The sequence below is a fragment of the Corythoichthys intestinalis genome, chromosome 6, assembly GCF_030265065.1.
Source record: "Corythoichthys intestinalis isolate RoL2023-P3 chromosome 6, ASM3026506v1, whole genome shotgun sequence".
NCBI lineage: Eukaryota > Metazoa > Chordata > Actinopteri > Syngnathiformes > Syngnathidae > Corythoichthys > Corythoichthys intestinalis.
The window spans coordinates 14,969,145-14,987,043 of NC_080400.1; the positions used below are offsets into that span (position 1 = coordinate 14,969,145).

General features: G+C 41.9%; 1 pseudogene; it reads right to left on the reverse strand.

Moving 5' to 3' along the window:
- Positions 1 to 11,692, reverse strand: part of LOC130917704 (odorant receptor 131-2-like) — a 32,233-nt pseudogene extending 20,541 nt beyond the window's left edge.
- Positions 11,693 to 17,899: the final 6,207 nt, after the last annotated feature.

Genomic DNA, 17,899 nt, shown 5'->3' on the forward strand with positions numbered 1-17,899 from the left:
CCTGTATGTAGTCGAATCGTCTCAAAATATGATTTTAATTCCAATAATAATGCTATTTAAGATTTCATTTGTCACGTCATATACACTTTTTAATGGTCTTAAGTGTCAACCTTTGAATTGCTGTCCACTGTACTGACCACTGTTCCTGAAAGGGTTGAAGGCATTTGCTGTCTTTTTTTTTTTTTGTATTCGTAATGATGCTCGTGTGTTCCAGTGTGCCGCCTGTAAGAGGCGGTGACATTGCAGTGATGGTGTTGCATGGTAACGCTATGCATCAAAATGGAGCATGAAAACATATAAAACGTGCGATGAGAACTCGATCAGACTCGACGTTTCCAGCGTCACTGTTTTTTTTTTTTTTTCTCGTTGTATCTCTAACATTCATGCAAGATATTTCACTAGCCAATGTTACCACAAGGTTAAGCCTTGCGGAACGAATAGTATCTACCACCTTGACTACCGCCTTCTGTTGGATTTTAATATTTCTCAATGGGATCATGTTGTTCACTTTGAGGAACAAATGCATGTTTCGGGAGACATCGCGCTACATCCTGTTGTTTAACCTGCTGCTCGGAGACACGCTGCTACTGGTTGTCTCTCAGCTGATGTATTGTTTGAACTCCTTTCGCATCACCCTCATGTATCCCGTTTGCAGTGTACTGGTCCTTTTTGGTAATCTCTTCAGTAGGATTTCTCCTTTGGTGCTGGTTGCTATGTCGCTGGAGAGATATGTGGCTGTGTGTCACCCTCTCAGACACGCCTCCATCATGACCAGAGGGAACACAGTGAAAGCCATGATTGGAATGTGGATCGTGTGTTTTATAATTGTTCTCATTGATGACCTATTAATTTTTATGTTTCCTTTTGAACAGCTGGAGAGTCTCCAAATGACACAGCCATGCAATTCAATCGCTATGTCCCTCCTGCCATTGACTGAAATTTTCGACAATACCTACTCGGTTTTGGTGTTCTTTGCTGCAGGCCTGGCCAACATTTCCAGCTACGTTGGCATAGTCATAGCAGCCAAATCGGCAGCCACGGACAAAGTCTCTGCGCGTAAAGCAAAAAACACATTGCTGCTGCACCTGGTGCAGCTAAGCCTCAGCCTTTTGTCAGTGATCTACCCTAACATCCTCATAATTCTCTCAAGTTTGTTGAACTGGGTAGCTTTTCACCAAATGCAGATCTTTCTGTTTGTGTGCTTTTTCTTATTGCCCAGATCTCTGAGTTCACTCGTCTATGGGCTGAGAGATCAAAGCCTCAGAATTTCACTCCTCAATGTATTCTGCTGTCGCTTCAAAGGGCCGGTCGAAGCTGTTATGTCCTGAGAGCATTATTCTTTCCTTCTACCTGTGCATTCAAACTTTACAAACGTTACAGCATTTAACTGAGAGAAACATTTAGACTTCATGTGCATGGTCTACCTTTTGTCATCACATTTTTTTTGTCATTGGTGTTCATAGGCTGAAAACAGGACGTGTCTGTACAAATCTATTGTCATACACATGAAACAAACAGGTACAAAATTTCAGCGATGTGTGACACTGACTTGTGGGAGGAAAAAGGTTCTAGTGTGATGCAAAATGTTTCACGTGACCCTATTTTATATTTGTAATGACATGTTTTCAAACTAGTTTGTTCTCATGTATACTAAGAATTGCTGACTTGAAGAATTACATGTGTTAGTGTACAAAGTGTACATTTATTGTGATTTTATGAATAAAGAGCATTTGAATCAAGCAAAATCTTGTCCAAGACTGGTTTACCAGTGAGAGCTTTCGTAGAGGGCTTATCACATGTGCAATGCACAGGTATCTCCACTCCTCTTTCTGGTTTTATTCATTTTCATTTTATTCATTTTGTTTCTAGATTAACATTCATATAGAAAGTATTGAACTTATATAAATACAGTATTTCTTAATCATGGAAAATTTTTCAAAATAAAATTTTAAAATATAGAAAAATATTCCAAATAAAATAGTCATTGATTGTATATGGGGCATCCCTCTAACCCCAGAAGGGGCGGTATCCATGTCATCCTCAAGCTCGGGTCCTCTACCACAGGCCTGGGTTTTGAGTTTGAGGGTTTTGCACATGATGCAGAATGATGCTCAGGCTTGCCAAGATAAACTGGATATACAGTGTATGTACAAATGCTGTTGTACAATTCAAAATCCACCACGATAAAGAGAGAATAAAAGCCACAAGTCTGTGTCATTTCCCTGCTCTTATGTTGGTCAAAAGGAAACATCAACAATAAAAGGCCCTGAATGAGAGAAAATAGAAAACAAAAGCTCCACATGGCGAGCACGGCCCTCGTTGTGTTCTTTCTGGCACTGATGGAAGCGTGTCTGAGAGGGTGGCACACAGCCACATCTCTCTTCAGGGACATTACCACCAGCATCAGAGGAGACAGCCGACTTTACAGTTTGCTAAGCATCGCGAGCACGCCGCACACAGGAAACATGAGGGTGATGCAGCAGGCGCTCAGCAGGTACATCAGCTGGGTTATGGCTAGCTGCAATGTGTCTCCAGGCATGCAGACTGGTGAAAAAGGTGACAAAGTAACATGGACACACGGCATGCGCGGAAAAGTGCATTTCATAGTGCAACCAGAGACATCTCGAATTAAACACAGTACATAATAATTTAACATATACAAGTCTAAATCTCTCATCCTGAAATCAGAACATATACGAACATTAAGTAGTAAATTATACAAAATCTAAATTATAAAATATAAAGTATGTCCCATTTCCATTAAGCAGAGAACAGCTGTACAGCATAAAATATGAATTTACAGGTACAGTATAAATTCCATTCACTAAACTATTATGTGTTAGATAGATAGATTGATAGATAGAATAAAAAAAATTACATGTCTTCAAAAGCATTAACTGTAGTGATCATAACTTTATTTACATTCAACCAAAGCAATTCCTTAACTTTGATTGATCGGGCATCATACTGGATAAACAGAAATACACCTGTAGGCTGTTTTATGAACGGGGGTGTGTACGAAGAGCACGGGAATGGGGGTACTTTCAAATGCGACCTGTAGCGGAGCTCTCTGGTTTGATAAACTCTCGATGGCTAAACAAATGAAACGACCTCCACAACAAGGCAAAACTCTTCCCTTTCTGCAATTATCGGAGAGTATAGAAGGGCCTTAAATAACTTGTTGTCAAAAATAATTGGTGACCATTCAGAACTTTACTAACAAAGCCCTGAACATGACTTGTATGGAAGGCACTAGTTCATTACTCTAATTACCTCATTGCTCATTCATTCATTCATTCATTTTCCATGCCGCTTTTCCTCACGAGGGATGATTTATTTATTATTTTTTTTATCGTTAACAAGCGCTTTACAAAGGGGCCTTATATAACTCGTCACAACGCCAAGTGGCAGCATTTCAGATCCCAACTGACGTTTGCTAACTTTACTAGCAAAGCACTGTGTGAAAGGCGCTAGTTAGCCCCTCCGCAGTTACAATAGGGAGAACAAGTATTTGATACACTGCCGATTTTGTTGGTTTTCCCACTCGCAAGCCATGTAGAGGTCTGTAATTTGTATCATAAATTCTCTTCAACTGTGAGGGACGGAATCTAATACAAAAATCCAGAAAATCACATTGTATAATTTTTAAATAATACATTTGTATTTAACTGCATGAAATAAGTATTTGATACATTACCAACTAGTAAATATTTCGGCTCTTAGTTCTTTTTTAAGAACCCCTCCTGTTCTCCACTCATTACCGGAAGTAACTGCATCTGTTTGAACTTGTTACCTGTATAAAAGACACCTGTTCACATGCTCAAACAAACAAACTCCAACCTCTCCACAATGGCCAAGATCAAAGAGCTGTGTAAGGACATCAGGGATATGATAATAGACCTGCACAAGGCTAGGATGGGCTACAGGAAAATAAGCAAGCAACTTGGTGAGAAGGTAACAACTGTTGGAGCGATTATTCGAAAATGGAAGAAGTTCAAGTTGATGGTCAATCTGCCTCGTTCTGGGCTCCATGCAAGATCTCACCTCGTGGGGCATCACTGATCGTGAGGAAGGTGAGGGATCAGCCCAGAACTACACAGCAGGACCTGGTCAACGACCTGAAGAGAGCTGGAACCACAGTCTCGAAGAAAACCATCGGAAACACATTAACACATGAATCAATTTGGTCCTCGATAGAAAACAGGTTCGCATCAACGTAAATAAATGATAATTAGGTACTATTAGTAATAAGTAACAGGTTAGCATGCGTTCGCTATCATTAGCACATCGTTCAAACAACCACACAACTGGCTCTAAGTGTCCGACCGCGGGTGGAAAACACACAACAACAACAGAAAAGATGATACACGCAGGCGTTGCCTCTGTAGAGATGATTTAAAAGCATAAACAATGAAAGTAGGTTTGCATCCGTCTATTCTCTTTCGCTAACTCGCCCACTCACTCACTCACTCAGAGCTACGTAGCTGTCCGTCTTCTTCTGGCGTGTCACGTAAACAAGTGCGAGTGCGCCCTCACGTGGGCGTGAAAGCGACACAAACTAACTGCATCCATTTCAAGATAAAAAAGTCAATAATACAATTGAACATACACTGCCAAAGGCAGAACGAGAACGTTGCCATAGCTATAAAGAGTTATTCAGATAACTATAGCATAAGAACATGCTAACAACTTTACAAAACAAAAATAATATGTGAAATTATATCATAATGTGTTAATAATTCCACACATAAGTCGCTCTTGAGTATAAGTCGCACCCCCAGTCAAAATATGAAAAAAAACGCGACTTATAGTCCGAAAAATACGGTAACTGAAACTCAAGTAATTGGTAGCATTTTTCATGGTTTAAAATTACTGCCACTTTTGTTACATAATGTTAGGGTTCGTGGATGGGAGAGGACCCCAAAGCAGACAACGGGACGACAGGCTGTAAAAACAAAAATGTTTTTGTTTATTGTTCGGGCGTTGCTGGCGAGATCCAGACCGACGTGGGGCAGGAAAAGCTCGGGGGGGGGAATCAGGCGTGGAGATCCGACAAGGGGCGTGCACAAACAGGTCCTGGGACAGAAGCAAAAATCGTGAGCCAAAAATAGTAGACAAAATGGAAGTAAGGCGGGATACAACTGACAGCAGAGCTAGACGAGTTGATCTGGCGACAAGGTGAGGCGTCCACTGGCTTTTAAAGGCTGCTGATGACGATAACCTGCACCTGTGGCCGCTCTACCTGTCTGACCTCCAACCTGTAATTAGGACAAAACATGCACACCTGCCGGAGGCAGTTGAGAATTCAGGAGGGAGGAGTAGAGGCCCTAACACATATGTGCCCAAAATTGTCCTACAACCAGCCAGTGGGAAGCCATATCCAATTTCAGGCGGCTATAGAACTTCCCAAACTGCATTGTAAGCCTTGATGGTTAACACGTTATCATTAAAGCACCAAGGCACTCTCAATCAATGATGATGTATTACGTGTGTGAACTGTCTAGTTTAGAGTGACCAAACGTCCTCTTTTGCCCGGACATGTCTACCTTTCACGTCGTGTCCTCGTCATCCGGCCGGGTTTTATAAATTCATGCAAATGTCCGTTTTTTTTCTTTTTTTTTCACGCGACCAATTTGAGGAGAATCCCTCCGGCCGCTAGGGGGCAGTGCTTGCCTGCGTTGTCGTGGCTCCAACTAGTAGGGGCTGGAGAAGGAGTACAGTTTACCCCTTGTATTATGGGGCATTACCGCCATCTACTGGGTTGACGGTTAGGCAAGAGAACAGGCAGTTTCAGACGACAATAAGGAGTAGTTTTAAGAGACGTTTATAGTGCACCGTACACCTTTCTGTAAGTTTATTTTCTGTTAATGTCGCTCATGTGTCTTCTGATATATATTATACAACATATGGGTACAAAGAGATGCAGTATGTTCTATTAGTCTTGTATTAATTGTTCTGCGTTCGTGTATTTGTTTGAATGTTAGTATTATATTCTAAGAAGAGCGCCTGCCAAGTTTTTTTTTACGATAAATACGTATATAATGGCATCTGATCATTTCTTTCGGAGCTTTGTACTGGCGTGGTCTGTAAAATCCCATTTGGTGTCAAATCGTTGCGCTACCGATGATTGTAAACTTATATAGCAAAGTTTGATTTTGCCTCGTCTCCCGGTACTCGCTAATAGGGTAGCTATCAGTGAGCTAAGCCGCGCTAGGCATTATGGGAAACGTAGTTTTGAACTGTTGTGTTTGGAAACATTCTGGTTGAATAGTTTGTCAGTTTGTTTTGGTTATTGTTTGCGTGCAATCTAAAAAATTGAACGAGAATAAAAATTGAGTGGGAATAACAATTTCTCAACGACAATTGTCGTGATAGTAATTATCTGTGTCTTTTTCAAAGACCCAGATAGTGTTATTTATAAAAATGTTTATGTGGCACAAGCCTGCTGTGTGTCTGTATTGACTGTACTATACTTCCACGGGTCTGCATTTTTTTTTTTTTGTCATTATTATTATAATTTTTTTGTTTATTTTATAGTAAGAATAAAGCCTGTCGAGTAAAAAACTTATTCCCATATCGTATATAACATATACTATATGGCTTTTTAAAAAAAAAAAAATTTAATAAAACTGATTTTTTCTGTCCAGACGGAGGAGGCACACTTTAAATATATTAAAGTGATATAGGCATCTTTGAGTGAACTTCGAGTATAATTCAAGTATCTCGAGGCCGGGCCGAGAGTCCTCTTTTTTGGAAATCGAAATATGGTCACCCTAGTGTAGTTGCAAATTAAACATCAAAACAACTCTTTTGACACCAAACCTGTGCTTTATTCTTCATATACTTGAAGTGTGACACGTGAATAAGTCACAGACTCACAGCAAACATACAGTATGTACATAATAAATGTTGAAGTGCACCAACCAAAAACACGACATAAAGTGATAAAAAGCTGGCAGTTTTTGGCCAACTGGGTCACCGCTTCGTGTGGCCATTCGATTCCGAACACACACATACAGTACTTATGTCTGTGGTTCTTCCATTTTTTTATTCAATCGCTGGCTGACCTCCAGCCCCGTATTTTCAGCAATCTCCTCCCACGAATTGCTTGCCATTTGGCAATCTTCATAATGTCTTGAAGAGACATTGTAGAAGTTGTCGTACAGTGTATCACAAAAGCGAGTACACCCCTCGCATTTCTGCAGATATTTAAGTACTGTATTTCTTTTCATGGGACAACACTGACAAAATGACACTTTGACATAATGAAAAGTAGTCTGTGTGCAGCTTATATAATAGAGTTAATTTATTTTCCCCTCAAAGTAACTCAAAATATAGCCATTAATATAAATAATAAACCCCGGGCAACAAAAGTGAGTACACCCCAATGAAAAAAACGTACATCCCTAAAGCCTGAGTTATACTCCTGCGTTGCGGTGACGGCGAAGTGATTACGGCGTCGATGAGCATTCGATAGTTCTGCAGTGAGGGAGCGCGTTGCTCTGTAATTCACCGCCAAGCCACTAGAGGGGTGTGGCGTTATGTTTGTATGGTTTTGGGGCATGCTTGTTGACTTCCGCTAGTCTAGTTTAACGGAGAAAAAGTAAACAATGCCAAATGGAACGCTTGAATGTAAATCTTCTGCTCATCAACATTGAATAAATGTTGATCATATACTGTCAATGTTGACGGGCAGGCGACACAGAAGACGGTTTCGAGGCGGTCTGGCCGACTTTTGATGCCGCACAGAGAGTTCTAGACTCGAGTGGAGACAGCTAGCTGTGGCGGCTAGCTTCAAACTGGCGTCGAGCACTTCGTCCAAGGTCTGCAAAGCCCTCCAGCCCGATTTGTTTGCCGTGTCCTACAACCAGCAAGTGGGAAGCCATAGCAGATTTCTGGCGTCTATGGAACTTCCCAAACTGCTTTGGCAGCCTTGATTTTAACGTTATCATAAAAAGCACCGAGGCACTCTCAATCAGTGATGTTGTATCGTTTGTGAACTGTTATTGAAAATTAAAGATCAAAACAACTCTTTTGACACCAAACCTGTGCTTTATTCTTCATATACTTGAAGTGTGACACGTAAATACGTCAAAGACTGACAGCAAACATATGTACACAATAAATGATGAAGTGCACCAACCAAAAATAAGACATAAAGTGATAATAACAAGTTGGCAGTTTTGACCGACTGGGTCACCGCTTCGTGTGGCCACTCGATTCCGAACCCACACGTCTCAGTGGTTCTTCCATTTTTTTTTTTTTTTTCCAATCACCGACCTTGCCATTTGGCAATCATAATAATGTCTTGACGAGACTTGCTCTTCGATGATACTCCCGTCGGCCTGGTCCATTTTTGCGTGTAGAAAAATAATATTCACAATGGCGGTGATTTCACACCGAACCGGAAACAACAGTCTGAGCGAACCAATCACAGTCCATTTCCTCCACGTCACGTGTTGACGTGACGCTAGGCTGAGGCTAGGGTTTGAAAAATAAATGGGAACGCGCCAGGCTACGGCGCAGGGTCGTAAATCGTGTCTTCCTTGACGGCGCAGGTCTGACGCGGAAATATAACTCGGCCTTAAATGTCCAAATTGAGTACTGCTTGTCATTTTCCCTCCAAAATGTCATGTGACTTGTTACAGGAGTGCTGTCAGCATTGCTGCAGAGGTTGAAGAGGTGGGGGGTCAGCTTGTTAGTGCTCAGACCATACGCCACACTCTACATCAAATTGGTGTGCATGGCTGTCACCCCAGGAGGAAGCCTCTTCTGAAGACGGTACACAAGAAAGCGCGCCCGTCTCATCAGACCATAGGACATGGTTCAAGTAATCCATGTGCTTTGTTGACATGTCTTCAGCATACTGTTTGCGGGCTTTCTTGTGTACCGTCTTCAGAAGAGGCCTCATTTTAAATTTGAATGAGGATAGCATTCAAACGATGACGGGGGGCGGGGGGTAAGTGAAGTGAAGTAAGTGAAGATAAAGCAGACACTGTTCTTTAGTTGTGTGATTTTGACAAACATCAGATCACATTTTATGGTGATTTTATGTAGAAATGAGAAATTCCAAAAGGTTCAGATACTTTTTCATATGTCATGTAGTCCCATTGTCTCAAAATATGATTTTAATTCCAATAATAATGCTATTTAAGATTTCATTTGTCATGTCATATACACTTTAATGGTCTTAAGTGTCAACCTTTGAATTGCTCTCCACTGTACGGACCACTGTACCTGAAATGGCTAAAGGTATTTACTGTCATTTTTTTTTTGTACTCATAATGATGCTCGTGTGTTCCAGTGTAACACTTGTAAGAGGCGGTGACATTGCAGCGATGGTGTTGCATGGTAACGAAATGCATCAAAAAGGAGCATGAAAACCTATAAAACGTGCGACGAGGATTCGATCAGACTCGACGTTTCCAGCGTCACTGTTTGTTTTTCTTTCTCGTTGTATCTCTAACATTCATGCAAGGTATTTCACAAGTCAACATTACCACAGGGTTAAGCCTTGCGGAACGAATAATGTCTGCCACCTTGACTACCTCCTTCTGTTGGATTTTATTATTACTCAATGGGATCATGTTGTTTACTTTGAGGAACAAATGTATATTTCGGGAGACATCGCGCTACATACTGCTGTATAACCTGCTGCTCGGAGACACGCTGCAAATGGTCTTCTCTCAGCTGATGTATTGTTTGACCTCCTTTCGCATCACCCTGTTGTATCCTGTGTGTGGTGTACTGGTCCTTTTCGGTAATCTCTTCAGTAGGATTTCTCCTTTGGTGCTGGTCGCTATGTCGCTGGAGAGATATGTGGCTGTGTGCCACCCTCTCAGACACGCCTCCATCATGACCAGAGAGAACACAGTGAGGCTCATGCTTGGAATGTGGATCGTGTGTTTTATAATTCTTCTCATTCAAGACCTAATAATTTTGAGGTTTCCTTTTGAACAGCTGGAGAGTCTGCAAATGACACAGCAATGCCATTCCATCACTATGTCCCTCCTGCCATTGACTGAAATTTTCAAAAATACCTACTCAGTTTTGGTGTTCTTTGCTGCAGGCCTGGCCAACATTTCCAGCTACATTGGCATAGTCATAGCAGCCAGATCGGCAGCCACGGACAAAGTCTCTGCGCGGAAAGCAAAAAGCACATTGCTGCTGCACCTGGTGCAGCTAAGCCTCAGTCTTTTGTCAGTGATCTACTCCAATATCGTCATAATTCTCTCACCTTTGTTGAACTGGGTAGCTTTTAACCAAATGCAGATCTTTCTGTTTGTGTGCTTTTTCTTATTGCCCAGATCTCTGAGTTCACTTGTCTATGGGTTGAGAGATCAAAGCCTCAGAATTGCACTCTTATATCTATTGTTCTTTTGCTTCAAAGGGTCGGTGAAAGCTGCTGTGTCCTGAGAACATAATTCTTCCTTTCTGCCTCTGCATTCAAACTATACAAACGCTACATCATTCAACTGAGGGAAATATTTAGACCTTATGTGCACGGTCTACCTTTTGTCATCACATTTATTTGTCACTGGCTGAAAACAGGACGTGTCTGTACAAATCTATTGTAATACACATGAAACAAACAGCTACAGAATTTCAGCAATGTGTGACACTGACTTGTGGGAGGAAAAAGGCTCTAGTGTGATGTGAAATGCTTAATGTGACTCTATTTTATATTTGTAATGACATGTTTTCAAACTAGTTTGTTCTCATGTATACTTAGAATTGCTGACTTGAAGAATTACATGTGTTAGTCTACAAGGTGTACATTTATTGTGATTTTATGAATAAAGAGCATTTGAATCGAGCAAAATCTTGTCGGAGTCTTGCTTACAAATGAGAGCTTTCATAGAGGGCTTATCACATGTGCAATGCACAGGTATCTCCACTCCTCTTTCTGTTTTTATTCATTTTGTTTCTAGATTAACATTCATATAGAAAGTATTGAACTTTTATATTTTTCTTAGTAATAGAAAAATATTCCAAATAAAATAGTCATTGATTGTGTATGGGGCATCCCTCTAACCCTAGAAGGGGCGGTATTTGCGTCATCCTCAAGCTCGGGTCCTCTACCACTGGCCTGGGAGTTTGAGGGGTTTTGCACATGATGCAGAATGATGCTCAGGATTGCCAAGATACCAGGATACATGTACAAATGCTGTTGTTCAATTCAAAATCTACCACAATAAAGAGAGAATAAAAGCCACAAGTCTGTGTCATTTCTCTACTCTTAAGTTGGTCAAAAGGTAGTATCATCAATAAAAGACCCTGAATGAGAGAAAATGGAAAACAAAAGATCCACATGGCGAGCACGGCCCTGGTTGTGTTCTCTCTGGCACTGATAGAGGCTTGTCTGAGAGGGAGGCACACAGTATCAGAGTAGACATCCTAATGAAGAGTTTGCTAAGCATCACGAGCACGCCGCACACAGGAAACATGAGGGTGATGCGGCAGGCGCTCAGCATGTACATCACCAGGGTTAGGTTAGCTGCAATGTGTCTCCAAGCAGAAGGTTGTATAGCAGGATGACGCGGTGCGTCTCTCGAAACACATATTTACTTCTCAACGTGAACAACATGAACCCGTTGATGAACAGGAACATCGAGCAGCAGGAGGTAGTCAAGGTGACAGTTACCACTCGCTGCAGCTGGGTGGTCACATTAGGTCTCATCAAAGTTTGCATGATGTGGAAGGCACAGTAATTCAAAATATAAAGGAAGTGATGGTACCAATGTTAAACTGACTGACTCAATGAAGGATTTAATAAAGCCAAGCAATTTTCTACTTTATTCTTGTTTAAAAATAATTTAGTGGGGCAGTAACATGTTTAAAACTTATCACAATTATTACATTTGAAGTGCATGAAAACCAATGATTAAAATATTTCATACTTAAGTTTTTTTTTTTCTTTTAATTATAATTTGGTTAAAAAAAAAGTCTTATATGTACACTTGTTCTCCCCACTGTATCTCTTTCCAATGCTAAATCTGAATACAGTGATTTCTTGTTTTTCGCGGTTAATGGGGACCAGAGCCCGCCGCGATAAGTGAAAAACCGCAAAGTAGCGCCCATTTTTTTTTTGTGTGTGAGTGTGTGTTTAATGTATTCATTCAGACTTATCATTGGAAAAATATACATATGTTTTTCACTTTTTTTCCCCAAATTATAATTATATATTATTACAGGTAAATGGTTTTTAAGCACTTTAAATGTAATAATTATGATAAGTTTTAAAGATGTTGCTTTCACACGGAATTATTTTTAAACAAGAAAAATGCAGACGCCCAATCTATTTAAAAAAATGAATAGACCTTCACCTGCACTTTAATGGCACTGGGAAGACATTAACAGTGAGAGATCGGCGTGCAGTTGAGTTGAGTGCAGCCACATTGTACGATGTGTGAGGTGAACTTTCCTTTGTGTGCGTTCATGACCAGACTTAGGTAAATATGTCTTTCTTTATAGAAAGTTTGTGGTGTTTACTTTGGACCTGCTGCAATCGCAGCAATTTGTGATCTTACCCGCATGCGCGAGACACAAAGTTGCAATTTCTGATGGGGTGAAAAATCTGACAAAACACCAACTCGACTACCTCAAGCGGAAATCTCCATTCTCTTGTTTTCCCAGTCTTAATGCAAAGAAATTGTGTCGTTCAGCACTACATCGTGCTTGAGTCTGCTCAGGCATCCTCACCATTCCGCGAATCCTAACAACCGTATAAAAAATCATTTTTTTTTCACATAAAGCGCTGCCATCAACATTACTCAAAAGCACATATTTGCCTTTGCCTTTATGAACGATGTTTTCATTATAATAAAATGTTTATGGATTTTGGACCTCCGCTGCCCGTATGTAAACAACGTAACATTCGGTTTAAATCAGCAGACAGCTGCGTCATTTGAAAGAGTCAGAGATTTGTTGAAGGACTGAAAAGCTGGACAAACAAATCACGCCCCTGGCATTAAAACAGCATTTACACATGCCAAAAAGACAGTTGCATTTACTGTCTTTTTTCAAAAAGAAGGAAGATGGTTCAAAACAAGTCAGAAAAGTAACAACCGGCCAATGAGGGCAGCTGCAGCGATCATTTTAACAGGCAGGACTGGGTGCAGCAGGGAGCTAGCACCACAGCAGCTAGCCAGGTTTACAGACAGACAGCCAGCCAAGCCAGGGCAGGAGGCTGCTACCATGGCAGCAGCTGGTCAGGTTCAGCGCCACCCGAAGTGGGGGCCAGCTACAGCGCCAGCAGTCAGCCAGGTGGACCACCACAGCCAGAGCAACAAGCCAGTACCCTTATGGGAAATTTGGATTTGGGCACAATTTTTAAGGCCGTGGAAACCTTGGGGCAAGAGAAGACAGAGGGGATGAAACACGCAAAAGAATGGGTATGTGGTATTCATTGCAATGTCTGATTTTTTATGTATTTTTTTTTTTTTTTATGTTTGACAAATTAGACCTGTTGAGAAACGTAATTGTTAACTGTGTACTGTAAGTCCCACCTGGGGTTATAAAGGGAATTGCCAGTGCTGTGCACAGTACAGCCTAAATAATTGTAAATTGTCGTCATAGCATTTATACCATGTATATTATCTGAAATTGATGCTTGTAAGTCTCACATTTGCACATTGGCATTTGCGTGTTGTTTTCAGCACCATTTTCTGCGTATGTTCCAGGACCTTTGCCCGTCTCATCATCCCTGCGCTGTAATATGTACTTTGGGTTCCGGCACCTTATGTTTTACAAATTAAGCACTGCCTTCGCTTCTTTAAAGTCTTCGCTGCACTTCCATGTTCGGGTTGATTTGCACGCCTTGATTTGCAGCGAGGTATCTTATTTGTGTGTTGTAAATCTTTGTTATTTGATCACTGTGAAATATTGTTTTGTATGAATTTTAGTTTCAGGGTGTCGTAAGGATTGAATGGAAATAAAGAACCTTGCACATCAGTCGCTCTCACCTCGTCATTCCGAGAGGCTGCTACATTAAATGTCGTAGGCGGCGGCTTCACACTCGTGTCCGAGTATTAGTTTCAGTCGTTTGTCAGCCTATTTTCGTGGTGGGTGTTTATGTCTCATATGACTTGAGAGGCCTAGTCTATGGTGGAATAATCGCTGGCATTGTGTACAAGGCAGGGTCGGTGGAGGACGGGGTTGTTGTTGTCACTCTTGTCTTCTCCTCTGCTTTGACTCTTCGTTTTCTGTTCGTTTTTTTTTCGAAAGCATCAATGTCTTGGTGAATAGTTCCCCTTCATGTTTTGTGGTCCATGGCAGTTTGCTCCCACGACGGGGGGGCGATGTCAGTGCGTACCAGGGTGCGCTTGAGCTGGTCTTTGTAGCGCATCTTTGGGGCGCCTCGTGGTCTAGTGCCATTTGCGAGCTCGCCGTACAACATTATTTTGGGGAGTCGAGAAGAATCCATTCTCTGAACGTGGCCTGCCCAGCGGAGATGGTGGTAGATAATGGTGGCTTCAACACTGGTCACCGAGGCTCCTTTTAGGACATCTATGTTGGTGGTGTGGCTCTCCCACGGTATTTTTAAAATTTGTCTCAGCTTGTACTGCTGGAAGCGCTCTAGGCTTTTAATGTCACTGCCGTAGAGGGTCCTCGTTTCACATGCATACAAGAGAGTAGACAGGACTATTGCCTTAAAGACCATGATTTTTGTAGCCACTGTTAGTGCATGATTGTTAAACACCCGATTACGGAGCTGCCCATAGGCAGTGTGGGCTGCCCTGATTCAATTTTCAACATCCTTTTTACATGTGGGAGTCGAAGTAAGGATGCTGCCTAGGTATGGAAATTGGTCCACTTCCTCTAGGAGATGTCATTTAATTGTGGTGTTCGTGTTTGGGAGTGCCCGGCCAGGTGGATTTTGAATCATTATTCTGGTCTTGTCAGTGTTAACTTGCATGCCAAAACGTTCGTATGCGGTATTGTATGCATTTGCTGTTAATTGAAGATCTGCAGCCTGGCACGGGGTGGTATTGTCATCAGCATACTGCAATTCTCGTATTGTTGCGATGGTGGTTTTAGTAGTTGCGCGCAGCCGGGTGAGATTGAAAGCTCCTCCATCCATGCGGAAACGCAAGTTGATTGTATGTGCGTCTGGCGGTATCTCATTCATCATGGCTGCTGTGTACAGTGAAAAACAAGTTGGCGCTAGTACACGTCCCAGTTTGAGGCCACTGTTGATAGGGAATGGGCCTGAGAGAAAGTTTTGGTGGCATACTCTGCCAACCATTCCATCATGGAGGCCACGGACTAAGGTGACAAAGTCTGGTGGACAGCCATACTGTGCAAGTACTGCCCACATTGCAGGGCGGGGTACTTTGTCAAAGGCCTTTTTTAAGTCCCAGAAGATGAGCAGCAGTGGTCGTTGTTGCTCACGGCTCGTCTCTTGTAACTGCCGACGCACAGAAGATCATGTCTATTGTCCCACGGGAAGGCCGAAAACCGTACTGGGACTCTGGGAGGACGTCTTCTGACAAGATGAGGAGGCGGGCAAGGAGAATGCGGGCAAAGATCTTGCTAGCGATGCATAACAAAGAGATGCCACGGTAGTTGTTGCAGTTCTCTCTGTCTCCTTTTTTAAATATGGTGATGATGTTTGCATCGCGGTCATTTGGCAGGGTCTTTGTTTCCCATATTTTCAGTATCAGGTGACAAAGGTGGTTTCTCAACTCAGGGCCACTTTGAGTGAGGAGTTCCAAAGGGATATTGTCAGGTCCTGGGGCGTTTTTACAAGAAATGTATGTATATATGAATAATATTTGATAAATACACATAATGATTAATAATATATTACATACAGTACATGTATATGTATACAGTATATTTATGTATATTTGTATACAGTGCTGCCCAAAAGTATTGGTACCCTTGCAATTCTGTCAGATAATCCTCAATTTCTTCCAGAAAATTACAATTGCAATTACAAATGCTTTGGTAGTCTTCATTTATTTTGCTTGCAATGAAAAAACACGAAAGAGAATGAAATTTCTTTTTTAAATCATCATCATCATTTTACACAAAACTCCAAAAATGGGCCAGACAAAAATTGCCTGGCACGGCCAGACTGTTCTCGCTGTGTTTTTCAAACACTGAGAGAATAGTCTGGGACCCAGCCCATTAACGGCCTCTCATGCAAGTACAAAATCAATCGACAAATCAGATTCGTTTATTTGCGTGACGTGTTCTTAACGAGCAACGTCACTCTTCCGCGTCGGAAGTTGTCTCCACAGCAACACAGATGGCGAACAGGAGAGCCAAGAATATGTTCCAATCCACGGTAAAATCAGTTTTAAATTACCAAAAACACATCGACACAAGTCATTGACAACAGCTGTCTCGCGCTAGCCATGTTGAATAAACTCCGCTCTCTTCGTATGTTTACTTCCGCGCGCAAGTGCCTCGTCCCGCCCGTCGCTGATTGGTCCACTCCGCTGTCTGTTTGCTGTGGTTTGCTCCGCCCTGGAAATTTTATCCACTTAATGGTGGCCAGACTCAATAGCTGGAACAGCGGTGAGTCTGGAGTACCAGGCTGGGACAAAAGTATTGGCTTCCTTTGAAAAATCATGTGACGCTTCTCTAATTTGTGTAATTACACCACTTACACACTTACCTGTGGCACATAATAGGTGGTGGCAATAACCAAATCACACTTGCAGCCAGTGGAAATGGATTAAAGTGGACCCAGCCTCTGTCCTGTGTCCTTGTGTGAACCACATTGGTCTTCTTTCTTTTCTCAATGCTCAAAGAACTGTCTGAGGACTTGAGAAGCAAAATTGTGAGGATGCATGGGCAATCTCAAGGCTACAAGTCCATCTCCAAAGAACAGAATGTTCCTGTGTCTACCGTGCGCAGTGTAATCAATAAGTGAAAAGCCCACAGAACTGTGGCTAACCTCCCTAGATGTGGACGGAAATGAAAAATTGACGAGAGATTTCAATGAAAGATTGTTCGGATGGTGGATAAAGAACCTCGACTAACATCCAAACAAGTTCAAGCTGTCCTGCAATCCGAGGGTACAACAGTGTCAAGCCGTACTATCCGTCGGCGTCTGACTGAAAAGGGACTCTATGGAATGATACCCAGGAAGACCCCACTTCTGACCCAGAGACATAAGAAAAAAAACAGGCTGGAGTTTTGCAAAACTTACCTGAGAAAGCTACAAACGTTTTCGAAGAATGTTCTCTGGTTAGATGAGACAAAAGTAGAGCTTCTTGGGAAAAGACATCAACATAAGAGTTTACTGGGAAAACAACGAGACCTTCGAAGTAGAGAACACGGTCCCCACAGTCAAACATGGCGGAGGTTCCCTGATGTTTTGGGGTTGCTTTGCTTCCTGTGGCACTGGACTGCTTGACCGTGTGCATGGCATTATGAACACTGAGACAAATTTTGCAGCATAATGTAGGGCCCAGTGTGAGGAAGATGGGTCTCCCTCAGAGAGTCTTCCAGCAGGACAATGACCCAAAACACTCTTCAAAAAGCACTAGAAAATGGTTTGACAGAAAGCACTGGAAACGTCTAAAGTGGCCAGCAAAGAGTCCAGACCTGAATCCCATAGAACACCTGTGGAGAGATCTGAAAATGGCAGTGTGGAGAAGGCACCCTTCAAATCTCAGGGAGCTGGAGCAGTTGGCCAAAGAACAATGGTCTAAAATTCCAGCAGAGCATTGTAAGAAACTCATTGGTGGACACCGGAAACGGTTGTTCGCAGTTATTTTGTCTAAAAGTAGCCAAGTATTAGGCGGAAGGTGCCAATACTTTTGTCTGGCCCATTTTGGAGTTTTCTGTAAAATGCTAATGATTTTTTTTTTTTTTTCTTCATTCTCTTTTGTGTTTTTACATTGCAAGCAAAATAAAATGAATACATTACTACCAAAGCATT